The sequence below is a fragment of the Anabrus simplex genome, chromosome 1, assembly GCF_040414725.1.
Source record: "Anabrus simplex isolate iqAnaSimp1 chromosome 1, ASM4041472v1, whole genome shotgun sequence".
Lineage (NCBI taxonomy): Eukaryota > Metazoa > Arthropoda > Insecta > Orthoptera > Tettigoniidae > Anabrus > Anabrus simplex.
In genome coordinates, this window is record NC_090265.1 from 1,658,008,875 (window position 1) to 1,658,021,965 (window position 13,091).

Consider the following 13,091-nt stretch of genomic DNA (forward strand, 5'->3'; position numbering starts at 1 on the left):
TCTAGAAAATAAAAATTCGAAACAACATTTAAAAATGCAAACAAATCAAAAATAAAATATGGGGCATCACTCGAAGGAGGATTTCCATGTCCTTTGCCCTGGGAGGAAACTCCAAATTCCTTTTTTTGGGTCGCGTTTTGTTTTATGTCTCACAGGCGCAGATAGGTCTTATGGTGACGATGGAATAGGAAAGGGCTAGGAGTGGGAAGGAAGCTGCCTTGGCCTTAATTAAGATACAGCACCAGCATTTTCCTGGTGTGAAAATGGGAAGCGAAGGCAAAATGTCTTCAGGGCTGCTGACAGTGGCGTTCGAACCTACTATCACCCGAATCCAGGGTCACAGCCACGTGACCCTAACCCCACGGCCAACTCGCTCGACCAAAATTGCTGGAGACACTTCCATATTCACGAACTAAATTCAGGTATCTACACAATTAAGGGCCGGTTCTACCATCTGCTGGTAAAGTGGCTGGTAGCTGCCCGGGAGGTAAAATACCTGGGGGTGTAAATCAGCTGGTACTTTGCCTTGCGTACGACCACCTTTGCGCAAGCGCTGGATAGCTACCCGGAACTAGACACCGATATACGGAGTTGGCTAGACTGATTTTCAGCGACTTCTCGCTTTCGAGTGTGGTGCTATCTATCGTCAGATGTATGGAGCTCATTTCGATTGTCATATTTTCCTGTTCTTGCATCTGTTGATTATCATCAAAAAGCCTAATAAGGGGAGTCTTAACAGTTATGGACAACGATTTATGTCAAGCTTTCGTGATTTTAATCTATGAGTTTCAAAATCAATACCTAATTCTCGAGATTACATTTTCTTACGCCAGTTATAACCTGTCATGTGAGCCATATCTGCATGGCAAATTCATAAATATTACTGTTCTGTTATTGCCAATGGCCTCTTCTTGCCTCACCTTGAATGACTTAACTACTTCCATGATTATACTAGAGAGGGCAGTTCCCTCAATTTTGGACGCTGATGGTCGTATCTTTCAGACGAGATGTTAATTTTATCTCTTTGACTCGAATCTTTGTTTTGGTTTTGAGAAAAGAATAAAAATGGACACCACGTAGATCGGAGTAGCGTTTTTGACTTACAGAAAAGTCTTTAATCGATTCAAACTTAGCCTATACTACCATCCTTCTCCTTTCTTTGCTGGTTAATATATTCTAGGTATGGGTATTCTGTCGTAATATTTGTTCTATTATTTATAGCTGATTGATATGCGTCGTTCGCTCCGCGGTATGAATGGACTGCATGTTTTCTCTTGTGGTTATTGCGATTATGATATGTTGATGCTTGGGTCTCATATTACTTTTTTACATGTGCGCTGCAATTATCTGTAATTCGCCATCTAATGACTGTTTGCCCTTTGTGTCGGCGCGAGCTTCCACTCGTGTCGAACGAAGTGTGAACCCTGATGGGTTTGTGCATGACTGCGGGATTTCTGTGATCCCACAGCTGAATTGGTTTGTCCTGTACACGCAACTTCTGATATAAATGAGACCTCGTTTGTGATCTTGGAGTCATGCTATATGAAGTTGAGTTCGTCGTTTAACTGTCGCTGATGCTCATATTGCTTGCCGATCCCGGCTGTGCCTGAATCTGTGCGCGAATCTTAGTATGAGAGGGGAGTTAAAAATGACGTATCAATCAGCTGAATTTACATTTTGATCTTATTTCTGTATCTTATTCTTGCATTTTCGTACGGTGCTACTTCTTTTGCCTTCGCACCTGTATTGGCCGCTCGCTTACCTATAGGGCCGCCATGTTTTATGTTTCTTTTATTTAGGCTATCTGTATGCCTGGGATTTTCCTCATTGGTTATTTACATTATCTCCTTGGTGCAGAGTTGTTTCTCTTCGTGCCATACTGATATCTTACATATTTCATTTACTTTTTTTTGCTCGGGCTTTTCTCCTTGATGCGTGGGAGTTAGACGATCTGTGGTGATTGTTACTATGAGGGTGGAGTGGGAACGATGTTGTGTGAAAAATGAATTGAGATATACTCGTGGAAAGAACGATCTCTTTGATCTGTGGCACCAATATTAATACTAGCACATTCAATAATGATAATAGTACTTAACTGAGTGAGCTCACCGAAGGTTTAAATATTTTTTGTGTTTGGTAACTTCATGCTCACATAACAATGCTGTGTCATCAACTGGACCAGGACTGCTTATATATGTACCCGTTCTTATCCTTTTAACTGATTATTTTCCTTTCCTTCTACCTTTATTTTATGATTTTATCAAACCCTTATTACAGGCGTAGGGATGTGGCGACCCCATCGCCCAGTGGGTAACCACTGCAGTTATCCACCCGAGTATTGGCGGGAAAACCATACGTATTTAAGGTAGGAGGAAATGCCTGCCTTTCGCCAGAAAACGTCATGAGGCCCTCTAAGGCTAACAACCTTAGTTTACAATGTTGGACTATGTCCTACCCCTAAAATGAACATTAATATCATGGAACAAGCTTCTTACGAATTAAATTACCCTGAAGACAAAATCAGGCTTTCGGATTCCAGGGTGCCTGTCATTTTGAAGCTCGTGAGTGAATTGGAGCACCACAAGAACATTGCTAAATTCAAGAATAAGAGAAAATACTATTTTGGAACATTCAACATCAACTCCCTTATTCAGGTTGGAAAACTGAAACAGTTAACAGCGGAGCTACATAGACTCGACATCTCGATATTGGCCTTCCAGGAAACGCGGTACATGGATGAAGAACCTTTTGAATCAGATGGGTTCAGAATCTTCAAAGGAAAGGCCGGAAAAAAAGATCATGAAAAACGTCCCGCAACTGGGAACCGCCTTTGTAGTAAACAGAAAGTTTCTAAACACTATAGTCGACTTCAAGAGTGTAAACTCAAGACCATCACTCATAACGATCAAATCAGCGAATAAGAAATACACGCTGATAAATGCTCCTGCACCAATAAATGAGGATAATAAAAAGAACCTCGATATGGTTGAAGAGTTTTGGGACAAACTGGGGGATGAAATACTAAAGATACCAAAAAATAACATCAAAATTCTCCTGGGGGACTTAAATGCACAAGTGGGGCGGGAAAGGAAGTACATTGAAATAGTTGGACAATATCCGGCACACAACAGGACGAATCAAAACGGAGAAAGACTGATCAATTTATGCAATATGAACAACTTCAAACTCATGTCTACCCATTTCAAAGCACGCCCCAACAAAAAGAAAACATGGGTATCACCAAACCCCTTGCTAGGCGAATTTCAACTGGACCATGTAGCGATATCCAAGAACAATTACAAGGAAATTCATAACGTCAAAGTTAGAAAAGCGGTTAATGTAACATCAGACCATTATTTATCACAGATTAAGATGAATTTCATACCCGGACGAAAAGCACATATCTGTGGCAATAGAGTGCCAAAAATTGACCGTGAATTGCTCATCCAAGAAAAGAGGGAGGAATACAGAAAAAAGCTACAGGTGCCAAAAATTGGAATGAAGTGACCAAAAATCTGCAGGAGCCAGCAGTTGAATTAGCGTCTACGAAACGTCGAAGCAAGCATGCATGGTGGAATGCAGAATGTGAAAATGCAATCAAAGAAAGATTTGAGGCATGAAAATTATGGAATGAGAATAAGACTGTGACAAATTTGGAAAAATCACGAGAAATAAGGAAACAAACCCGCCAAACACTGAGAAGAGTCAGAAGAGAACACCTTAGGGCAGAAGTCACAGAAATGGATGAAAACTTCAAGAAAAACAATACCAGATTATTCCATAGGGCCTTTAAAAATAGAATCAAAGGCTATATAGCACCGAGCCTGCATTTCAAGAAAACGGACGGAACTCTTGCCCTCAACAATAAAGATAACTGTGAGATCCTTGCAAAGTACTTTGAAGACCTCCTTAACTGTGAATCACCACGAGAAAAATTGGAGATTGAGAAGGACAAAATCCAGAACCCAGATTCAGAACCACCAGATGAGGAAGAAGTAAGGGAAGTAATAAACTCCCTAAAGAACAACAAAGCATCTGGTGAAGATGGAGTAATAGCAGAACTGTGGAAGATAGCCAATGACGCCTTTATCAGTGAAGTGACAGAACTGTTCCGGAATATTTGTAGAGATGAGAAAATACCAGAAGACTGGCTAGTGGCATTAATACACCCACTACATAAAAAGGGACCGAAAACAGACGTCAGCAACTACCGAGGAATATCACTTTTATCTGTCACGTATAAGATTTTTTCTAAACTCCTATTGAACAGACTGACACCGCAAATTGACCATAAGTTGGGAGAGTATCAGGGTGGCTTCAGGAGAGGGCGCTCTTGTCAGGACCATATCCTGAGTCTAAAAATGATAATCAAATATTACAATGCGCGGCCAAAGAACATCTTCATCTCTTTCGTTGATTTTCAAAAAGCATACGATTCAATAGATAGAGACACATTGATGGAAATTTTGAGAGAATATGGCATCGATCAAAAAACACTCAACTTACTTAGGTTAACACTAACAAACACCATATCCAAAGTGAAATTTCGAGGAGAGATCAGCAAACCCTTCCAGATAAAAACAGGTCTGAGACAGGGTGACAGCTTATCCCCAACACTCTTCAACGTCGTTCTAGATAAGGACATGAAAACACTGTGGAAACATAATGACTCAGGTGCTATAATAGGTAGTAAAAATAAACATGTCAAACCCAAGTGTTTGGCCTTTGCTGATGATTTGGCACTCTTCGCTGAGACAGAACAGGAAGCAATAACACAGATAAATGAACTACAGGAGATAGCCGAGAAAACAGGTTTAAAAATCTCCTTCACGAAAACAGAGATGATGAGCACGGGCAGGAATTATGTGAAGAGAACAATGAAGACGAAATATGGCGAAGTGAAGGTCACAAAGCAGTTTAAATACCTGGGAGAAATTATCAGCAGCAACGGGATGGATAATGAGGCCATGGAAAATAGAAGACTTAAGTTGGAAAGGCTAAACATTGCCACCAAAGCCTTTTACAACAAAAAGGATCTCTCCATCAATGCGAAACTAAGACATTATGATGCTGTGGTAAAACCAGTGATTCTGTATGGGGTGGAAACAGCAAAACTAACGAACCTGGAAAAACTACTAAAGATTGAAAGGAGAATATTGAGGAGGATTTACGGCCCAAGGGTGGTAGAGGGAAACTACAGATTACGCTCAAATAAGGAGATATACAAAAGAACAGAAGACCTGGAAACAACAACAAGGAAAAGACGGTTGCGATTCTATGGACACATGGTCAGAATGGATCCAGCAAGGTTAAATAAACAAATTTTTAATAAAATATACTATTTGAAGAGCCAGGGGGGATATGCCAAGCAGATGAAGGAAGAACTCAAGAAGTTAAGAATTGCAGATAAAGAATGTCGTGATAGAGACCAATTCAGGAAAAGACTTTCCAACATAAAAGTTCTGGTTGAAGAAAAGAAAGAGCGCAGAGGGGGAAGATGGACTGAAGAGAGAAGAGCGCAACAATCTGAAAGAATGAAGACACAGTGGAGAAAGAGGAAGGAAGAAGGGATGATTAGAAGGAAGTGAAGTGGTATTGGCGTGGTCCTAATTTTGGCCGGTTCGCAAGAAAGAAAGAAAGAAAGAAAGAAAGAAAGAAAGAAAGAAAGAAAGAAAGAAACCCTTATTACACGTACTTGAATTTTATTACTTATAGAATTAGTCTCTTACTATTTTTAATTTGCAAAGAGGCTCTTTTCCAATTTTTTTGGCCTTTCCTAGTCGCGACCTACGCCTAAAATCTCTCATGGTATTTATTTGTACTGGGATTGTTTCCGCGATGGGAGGGGGTGTGGCTCACATGTAAGGCAGAGTTTATGGAAAGTATTCTCGTAGTAGATTGGTCAAGTCGCTCGCTCCGTAATAGAAGGTACGCAAGTTTTCATCGTCTTTCTGATTTACACTAACAATTTATTTTCGTTCCCTGCCGGTATTCTTAACTCTTTTTCACGCACTTCCATATACGTATATACACCCACATCTTCCTTAAGGACTTATTGCCTTTGAGCATTCTATCTGCAGGCTTCTGTGAAATGATTATCTCCACGATGCTCTATTTGCAACTAGCTCTGTGACCTCGTTTAGTTCCACATGCTTCCATTTACTGATAATGCTTTTCATTCTAATGTTTAACTTTATGAATATAAAGTTGGAAGGTAGTTAAAGAACTAATCGGGGTAAATATCCATCATAGGAAGAGGAATTCGGGAATGGAATGTATTCCAGTTTCTTCGAAATCATTTACAAGAAGACTATGTAAACAACTGATAGGGAATCTGCTACCTGGACGACAGTCCTGTATGCTATATTAATCGTAACATCACTTCCTATAAGTAGCACACATATAAAGCATTTTCCTAGTAGGCATAATATTGTGATTAAACATTTCAATGAAATATATTATTAACAAAAGAAGTATGTAAAGAGGCATACAGATTAATACAACGCTAATGATGAAAATAAATTTTTAAAACCTAGCTCGATAGTTGCAGTCGCTTAAGTGCGGCCAGTATCCAGTAATCGGGAGATAGTGGGTTTGAACCCCACTGTCGGCAGCCCTGAAGATGTTTTTCCGTGGTTTCCCATTTTCACACCAGGCAAATGCCGGGGCTGTACCTTAATTAAGGCCACGGCCGCTTCCTTCCACTTCCTAGACCTTTCCTCTCTCATAGTCGCCATAAGACGTATCTATGTCGGTGCGACTTAAGGCAAATAGCAGAGAAAAAATAATCGTCATAATGAAAACTTCAACCTGCAAACCTCGTATTATGAACTAAGTGCGTTAGCCATTATGCTACGAAGCTGCTTGGGGGTAGATGGGATACATAGAACTAAGTTATACCTGGTGTCTGAAAACTGAAAAAGTCGAAAATTAAACCCAATTTGAAATTATTTCCAAATAGGTTTTGATTTTATATCCTTTTAGAGTTTCTTTGCGAAAGCTTGACGTATAAAGTGTGTTCCCTACGCTATCAATGCGAGAGGCTAGTGTGACCGTTGCAACTCAAAGGAAGCATTAATGTTCAAAATCCTGCAATACAATATCGATCACTGTTACGGTATAATACTTTTTTCAGTGTACTACGCTAATTTGAGTTGTATGTCATCAGAAATACAGCTAATAATGTTCAGCTCTAAAAACTTGCCCGGAAGGTAAAGTCTTTATCGGGCCCTCGAAGTGCCGATAAATTACGCGCCGGGTAACGTCAGTTTATGCTGCCGATAGCGCTACCTGGGAGTGGTCGAACGGAAACATCCTTTTACGCGGAGGCCAAGTTACGCACTACTTTACCAGCAGGTGGTAGAAATGGCCCTAAGGGAACCATACATTCCTAGAGTCCGTTGTGTTACGTTGTCAACGGGCGTTTATGCTTGTATTATATAATTTTCTATACCTAGAGTATGTACCGAATATATAACTACAATTTTGTCTGTACGCTCCAAATTTTTGAAACTCACTTCGCTTTACCTCGTATTATGTGCACATAAGTTGGAGGAAGGTTTAATTCAAAAATTTCTATCTGTCTATTTCATTATTTTCTTTATGGATTGATGCTTTCACGGCCCGTAATTATAGACAGTATCATATATCAATGTGTCGCAGAGAAACACGACAAAATTCACCTTGTTTTCTTGACACGGGATAAGCCCGAAAGCTATATCACATGATGGGAAGAAGAGGGACACAAGTGCGAAATGTTACTTTTTAGATAATTGTAATGTGAGATTTTGAAAGGTAGTGGTTTGATGTAGTGGTTAGTGTGGTTACCTACCACCCCCGAAGGCCCGGGTTCGACTCCAGGCTCTGGCACGAAATTTGAAAAGTGGGACGAGGGCTGGAACTTGGTCCACTGAGCCTCAGGAGGTCAACTAAATAGAGGGGTGTTCGTTTCCCTTCTCATCCTTCCTCGAAGTGATTTTTCGTGGTTTCCCACTCCTCCTCCAGGCATATGCCGGGATGGTACCTAACTTAAGGCCACGGCCGCTTCCTTTCCTATCGCTTCCGATTTTCCCATTCCCCCACAAGGCCCCTGTTCAGCATAGCAGGCGAGGCAGCCAGGGCGAGGCACTGGTCCTCCTCTCCCGTTGTATCCCTCGACGCAATGTCTCACGCTCCAGGACATTGCCCTTGAGGCGGTAGAGGTGGGATCCCTCGCTGAGTATGTGGGAAGAATCAGCCCTGAAAGAAAGAAAGAAAGAAAGAAAGAAAGAAAGAAAGAAAGAAAGAAAGAAAGAAAGCTTCCCTTTTATCTGGTATTTGGTGTACTAAATTAAAGGAGGGTTTAGTTCAATTCTTTTATCTGTCTATTTGATTATTTTGTTTTTATATTTATTGTTTCACATTATAAACATTATCATATAACTTTACGTGTCGCAAACACATGAATTTCACCTTGTTTTCTGTTATTGTTTGAATTTTTTCTTTCTTTGTCTTCTTCATATTCAGACGATACAACACACTGCCAACCACCGTAGAAGCGCTCAATAGTGATTACATCCCTCCACATAGGGCTGGTGTCATGAAGGGCACCCGGCTGTAAAGTATGGCCAAATCAACATGTGCGACATAGTCACACCCGCGACTCCACATGTATGGAAAAAGTGGCAAAAGAAAAATTGTAACCTTTCTATTTTAAAATGTGCCTGCTTAATCTGCGTTTCAAGCGCACGTTCTTTTCAGTGAACCAGAACGTAAATTTAAACTACTTAGGTCGCTCGGTCAATCAAACACATGATGGGCTACGAGTATTATTTTTCTATCCTGTGTCGAACTTCAAAAAATTCATGCCTGGTATATGGTTGAGAATTACGTACCATCTGGGGAACTGCTTTTAAGATTAGTATCTCAGAGTACTTGGTAATCAAGGATCAATGCACAGTTCATCGGGAGTGTGATACACCCTTATCACAATTTATCTAACCATTGTCTATCTTCAAAATTTACGCGGTGGATACATGGTTATAACTCACGCTTCTTCTTGGACACCAGTATTTTAGCCAAATTGCTTTAGCCTTCGAATTTTCGTGGTATGTGTTACGTCATTGCGATTATTGTCTATCTTCAAAAATTGTATGCCAGGTGTGGGGTTCGAACCCACGCTCCCTCTCGGGAACCAGAACTTAAGTCTGGCGCCTTAGACCGCTCGGCCAACCTGGCGATGCTGCTATTCGCCTTTGTCAAGTAATAACTACCTTGAACGTCATAGTGGACTGACCGATGACGTTGGTAGTGAGTGTAATGACTAAGGCTGGGATATTTAATGAGTCACAGATCGAGGATTGTAGCAGAACCTGAAGTTCCAGAAGTTCCTCCTCAGTACCTAATTATTTTATTACGAATGGTACACTGATCTATAATTTAATGTTTTCTTTCTTTCTTTCTTTCTTTCTTTCTTTCTTTCTTTCTACTCAGTTGACCTCCGAGGATGAGTGGACCCAGTTCCAGCCCTCGTACAAATTTTCAAATTTTGTGGCAGAGCCGGGAATCGAAATCGGGCCTCCGGGGACGGCAGCTAATCACACTAACCACAGCACCACAGAGGTGGACAATATAATGTTTTTGACTGTCATTTAATCAGTTTTTGTCACTCGGACACAATGAGGGATCCCACCTCTACCGCCTCAATGGCAGTGTCCTCGAGTGCGAGACTTTGAATCGGGGGATACAACTGCGGAGGACAGCCAATATGTCACCCAGGTGGCTTCACATGCTATGCTGAACATAGGCCGGGTGGGGGATGGGGAGACTAGAAGGGATAGACCAGGAAGAGGGAAGGAAGTGGCCGTGGCCTTAAGTTAGGTACCATCCCGGCATTCGCCTGAAGGAGAAGTGGGAAACCACGGAAAACCACTTCCAGGATGGCTGAGGTGGGAATCGAAACTATCTCTACTCATTTGACCTCCCGAGGCTGAGTGGACCCGGTTCCTGCCCTCGTACCACTTTTCAAATTTCGTGGCAGAGCCGGGAATCGAACCAGGACCTCGGGGGTGCAGCTAATCGTGCTAACCACTACACCACAGAGGCGGACTCTGTTAAGGGGACCAATTCAGGAAGTGTCAAAAATTATCCAATAATAATAAACCTATTCCCATGGCACAACAGATCCGAAGGGCTTTGGCCTGCTGAGTGACCACTGCCCAGCCCGAAGGCATGCACGTTTCGTGGTGTTGTGGCCGGCACGACGAGTGCTTTCGGCCGTTACGCTCGGCTTTCTAGACCGGACCACTAATATCACCTGTACGGAAAAACTGTGCCTTGTGAACTTTGTCGAAAATATTATTTGCGATCTTTGATGTTTTATGACAGATCGAGTTGGCTGACAGGTTAAGGACGAGCAGCTGTGAGCTTGAATTCCGGAGATAGTGGGTTCGAACCCCACTATCGGCAACCCTGAAGATGGTTTTCCGTCGTTCCCTGTACCTTAATTGAGGCTACGGCCACTTCCTTCCCAATCCTAGCCATTTCCTCTCCCATCGTCGCGTAAATATCTGTCTCGCTGCGACGTGTAGCCAATTGTAAAAGTCGATGTTTTATGGACTTTCCACCTTAAGATTGACACTGAAAGAGATCATTTTTTCAATCTAGAACCTGATCGTAAGAGAAGTTATAGAAACTACAATTATCGACACCTTGTAATTCATAAAATTTTAACGCATGGTCTTCTTTTAACACTGATATTCACGAATTTAGTTTTCTAGAGAATATCCATCAGCGCCAAGTATCGATGACATGGTAATATTGTTGAACCATCATGGTAACGAGTTAAATGGAAATGATGGTATGTGTTGTCGTGATTGTTTTATAAGGTGCAAAACGGTGTAATCATCAGCCCATATTGATCAGTAAGAAATCAATCAGGCAGTCAGTCATTATAAATCAGCATTTAGGGCGATAACCAGCGGCCTTACCCATGCTGAAACAACGGATCCCGTGAGATATCTGAAGTTAAGCAACACTGGGCGTTGTCATGATCTGGATGGGTTGCCACGCGCTGTTGGTGGGAGGTAAGGGAGTGGAGGAACGGTAAAGAACTGGCCACTCTACCGTACGTAAACTCCAGCTCAGGCACACCTCTGTGGAGGTTCAGATCTGCCTTCGGGCAGAATACATCCATAACTTACCTTAGAGCGATAACCCAGATGCCATATTACCTACCTTTTGTTTACCCCTGTTTTCTTAAATAATTTCAAAGAACTCGGAAATTTATTAAACATTTCCCTTGATAAATTATTCAGACCCCTAATTCTTCATCCTATAAATTAATATTTGCCCCAATTTGTCCTCTTGAATTAGAATTTTATTTCAATATAATGACTTTTTCCTACCATTGAAAGCATATTCATCTACGAATATCATTTCACGCCAGTTCTCCATGGACAGTATGGAAAAACCACTTAGTTAAGCAACACGTCTCCTTATTTCCAAATTTACAATAATTTTTTCGGTAGATTTAATAGCACGTAAAAGAATTCCTACGGGACTTTGCTTGAATCATCCGTGAGATTGTATAAAGGGTGCAAATACCCGGGCGAGTTGGCCATGCTTTTAGGGGCGCGCAGCTGTAAGCTTGCATCCGGGAGTAGAGGGTTCGAATCCCACTGTCGATAGCCCTGAAGATGGTTTTCCGTTGTTTAATATTAAGAATTTCATTATGTTCCGTATTGAATCGAGATTTACAATGCTTATTAAAGATAAAAGGTTTCCATCTATTCAATACACTGTTTCCCATTTTCCTATCAGGCAAATGCTGGGGCTGTACCTTAATTAAGGCCACGACCGCTTCTTTCCAACTCCTAGGCCTTTCCTATCCCACCGTCGCTATAAGACCTATCTGTGTCGGTGCAACATAAAGCCACTAGCAAAAAAGAGTGCAAATTGCCAAATCTAGACTTATTTGACTCGGAGAAAATTTCTTTGCTTTCACAATCACTCACAAGGAAGCATACATAAATAATATATACGGTTCCATTCTCAGACTTGGCTGGGTACCAGGGTCGTTAAAACTAATATTACTACGTAGGGTGGTAGCATGTTTGTCTGAAATTACCCAGAACAAATCGTGCGGCTTTCTTTTGGATCTATTCCAGTTCCAGTGTCAATGCTATACCAGGGATTTATACGCTCTCTCCTTTACATCCTTACCCTAAATACCCTCATAGCCATATGTAAAGGTCTCTAACTATTTATATTCAACTTCGTTAATGTGATTACCACAATTAAGATTTTTCCTTATTTAACACATATGTACTTAATGTGATCTCCCCCTACCAGCACAGTAATTTAAAATGAGAAGACATCTTTTTGTAAAACTTACGATCTAATTTTTCAGCCTGGTTATCATTAACCAATGTCTACTGTCCATATCGCAATCTTGTCGAGGTCTTTTCGCAGTTGCTGTAAATAATTTACTACTTTGTACAATGTAACATCTGCAAAAATCCTTGTCCGTGATTCCACTTCTTTACTCATATCATTTAAGAAAATATAAAGGTCCAAAAGTACCCGCCTCTTAATCGTTACAGGATCAGATAATGTTTCACCTACTATAATTTTTCTATATTTTAGAAATGTATCCATCCATTCCCCCAGTCTTTTATATAGTCCAATAGCCCTCATTTCAGTCGTCAGTCCTCTATTAAGAGCCATCAGAATGAAAAGGGAAACACGAAGATAAGTAATAGGAAAAAGGGAGTCACGAAGGGAGGTGGAAATTAAACACTCCTTTGAACACTGATGCTCTGATATCGTAAAGCCGGAAGAAACCTATATGGCGGCCTACATTGCTCTAAGCCCATAAAACTGACTGATGTTAATTGAGATGTGCCCTTTCCCTTCTGCTGCCAACATAGCATTACCTTTGCAATTGTATAAAAACTAACCAATCAACAACGGGTTAAAGGGCTAGTAGTACTTACATTCTACAAATATTGTAATGGTTACACAATGTTTTTCAAAGCTGAGTGATATCGATAGTAATTTTTCACCAGTTAGCTCCTGTGCAAATTTCTGGCAAGGGGTACGGGATATGTTAA

The 13,091-nt window shown here is 41.0% G+C and overlaps 1 non-coding gene across 1 annotated transcript; it reads right to left on the reverse strand.

Annotated features, from left to right (window-relative positions):
* Positions 1-9,132: 9,132 nt before the first annotated feature.
* Positions 9,133-9,216, reverse strand: TRNAL-UAA (transfer RNA leucine (anticodon UAA)). Its single transcript has one exon. It is a non-coding gene; the product is annotated as a tRNA-Leu (tRNA).
* Between the last annotated feature and the right edge of the window lie 3,875 nt (positions 9,217-13,091).